The sequence below is a fragment of the Pteropus vampyrus genome, unplaced genomic scaffold, assembly GCF_000151845.1.
Source record: "Pteropus vampyrus isolate Shadow unplaced genomic scaffold, Pvam_2.0 Scaffold522, whole genome shotgun sequence".
Classification (NCBI taxonomy): domain Eukaryota; kingdom Metazoa; phylum Chordata; class Mammalia; order Chiroptera; family Pteropodidae; genus Pteropus; species Pteropus vampyrus.
This window is the reverse complement of record NW_011889303.1, coordinates 12339-15252: the sequence shown is the minus strand read 5'-3', so window position 1 is coordinate 15252 and position 2914 is coordinate 12339. Positions and strand designations below refer to the sequence as shown.

General features: G+C 26.6%; 1 pseudogene; it reads right to left on the bottom strand.

The window, feature by feature from the left end:
* Positions 1 to 754: 754 nt before the first annotated feature.
* On the bottom strand, positions 755 to 873 carry LOC111733101 (annotated as a pseudogene).
* Between the last annotated feature and the right edge of the window lie 2041 nt (positions 874 to 2914).

Below are 2914 nucleotides of genomic sequence, written 5' to 3'. Positions count from 1 at the left end.
ATGTAGAAGAAATATTTAAGAGAATTATAAACAGGGGAGGCAAAGGAATATAAAGGAAGGTAAGTTTTCTATAATGTACTTAAACTGGTAAAATGACCACATTGGTAGACTGAGATAAGTTATGTATATATAATGTAATAATACCTACAGTAGTCACTAAAAAATTATACACAGAGATATATTCAAAAACACTACAGATAAATCGAAATGGAATAATAAAAATGTTCGAGTAACTTAAAGAAAAGAAAGAAAAAGAAAGCAGAGAAATGAAAGAGAAAACAGAAAAAAATAAAATGACACTTAAGCTCTACTCTAACATATCTATAATTACATTAAATACAAATGTTCTAAATGCATAATTAAAGGACAGAGATTGGCAAAATGGGTTAAAAAATATGACCCAACTATATGTTGTTTATAAGAAACTCACAGCAAACATAATTACATAGGTAGTTTGAAAGTAAAATTAGAACAAATACATCATGCAAATATTAATTTTTAAAAATGTTAATGAAATTATTTATAATATGTAATTATGACAATAACATAGTTTTTTCAGAATTTGAAAATGTAGCGCATGTAAAAATCTCAATAGAATAACCTCACTTGAGAGTATAGATGCAAAAAGTCTAAATAAAATTTATTTATTTATTTATTTATTTATTTATTTATTTATTTATTTTTAAGCGGGGCAACCCTTGGTTGACCTCACAGATTGCAAGGACCTTGTCAGCTTACAATCCCTTATGTTTTATGCCTATAGCACCTGGTCTTCCTAGGTGATCTCCCATCCAAGTACTAACCAGGCCTGACCCTGCTTAGCTTCTGAGATCAGACAGGATTGGGCTTGTTTAGGGTAGCATGGCTGTAGACCAAAATAAAATTTAATTCTAGTATAATAAATCCAAAACTATATCTCATTAATGCATTATGCAAAAGTAGAATTTATTTCAACAATGCAGATATGGCACACAGTTAATATGGTACACTCTACTAATAATTCAATTTTTAAAATGTTAATTTCAGTAGATCCTGAAAATATATTTTATGCAATTTAATATTTATTTCTGATTTTTAAAAATGTCAAAGTTTTAGTCAATCAGAAATAGAAGACTACTTTCTCAATACAACCTGAATATGTATGTTAAATAATAGCCAATACTATACCTACGTGTAAAAAATTAGAGCAGGGGTCTTAAATTTGGGGAATTATACAAACTTTTGAGAATCTCACGAAAATATGGAATCTCCAAAAAATATCCATAATATTGCATGTAATTTGGAGGAATTCTAGGATCTCCTGAAGCCCATCTAGAAACTCCTGGTTGAGTTTCACAATAAGTTTTGGAGATTTTGACCATTGCAATAAGACTAGGAAAATAAATAAGGCATAAACATTGGTAAGAAAAAGATAACATCATTTCAAGTAGATGAAAAGTTATTAATACTAAAAAGTGCATAAGTTGGCCAGTTATAGAATAGATATATCAAATAACTAGTTTTCCAATATTCATGGGAAAAAAGCTAGTAAGGGAAAAAGTTTTGCTTTATCAATAATACAAAATACTTTAGAATAAGCATGTTAAAAATAGACACATTCTTATGGAATGTAGGATATTTATATAATGTTAGAAAAATGTCTTTGACAAATTGACTGACATATTATCTTTATAAAGATAAAGGTATTATTATAAAGATATCAATTACTAACAAATCAATAAGTAAATTTGATGTAACCTCAAAAACAAGAAGAGTGGAGCAAGAAGTATTTATACCATCAGATATTAAAACATTTTATTTTATCTCATAATGTTTTATTATATTCTCTCATAATATGAAAACATTTTATTATGTCTATTTGTACATGCTTGGAAGAATTGGGCTTTAGGCAAATAATTGAAACACAATGAATCTCAGGAGCAGTGCATACGTAAGAGGAATTTAATAAACAGCTCTGGGGCAATTTGAGGGGAAATAAATGTTACATTTTCACCTTAAACAATATGACCTAATATATGCAATCTGGATAACAATTTAAATGTAAATACAAAGCTCTAGTTGAATTTGAAGAAAGTATAGGTTAATATATACTTTAGCTTTCTGAAGTTTTTTCTTAGCATATATTCTAAAGCATAATCCAAAACAGAAAAGATTCAATGATTTGAACACATAGCAATTAGGTTGAACATTAAAAGCCTGACATAGAAATTAAAAGACACATTCCAAATGGAGATAATATTTACAAGATAAATGTCAAGAAAGTGTTATAGATTACCCAAGAGAAAATTAGGTAAATCTATAACCATTTAATTCACAGCATCATAAATCAAACACCAGAAAAAAAGAGAAAAAAGTTAAAAGTCATCAGTAATTAAATATAATTTTTAAAAGGAGATTACTTTTCTCTAAAAAATTTAAAAATGATAATATTTATTTTGGGTAAAAGTGAAAGAAAATAAACATTCAAACAGTGTAGTTCCAAATGATAAGTAGATTTCACAGTATGTATCAGAGAGAGACTCTTTGAACTACCAATTCCATATCTTCAATTCTAGATTATGTGCTCCTCTCAACTTTTTTTTATAACAAAGTAATTAAAACAAAAAATAAAGTATCTAAGTATATAAAAATACTTATATCTAAGTATATAAAATCTAAGTATATAAAAATAGCAGATTGGTGAAATAAATTGTGTTATATCTACGCTATGAAATGCTATGAAGTAATTTAGAAGTATAAAAATGTCAAATGACATAAGAAAATATTCAAAAAGTTTTGCTATGTTGATAAAGTAGGTTATAAAATAGTATGTTTAATATAAGACATTTATTTTAAAAAGAAAATTTATATATGCATTATATTTATATGTATAGAAAGTCGTGAGCTCTATTCCTTTGTTAATATCTTAGTGGTA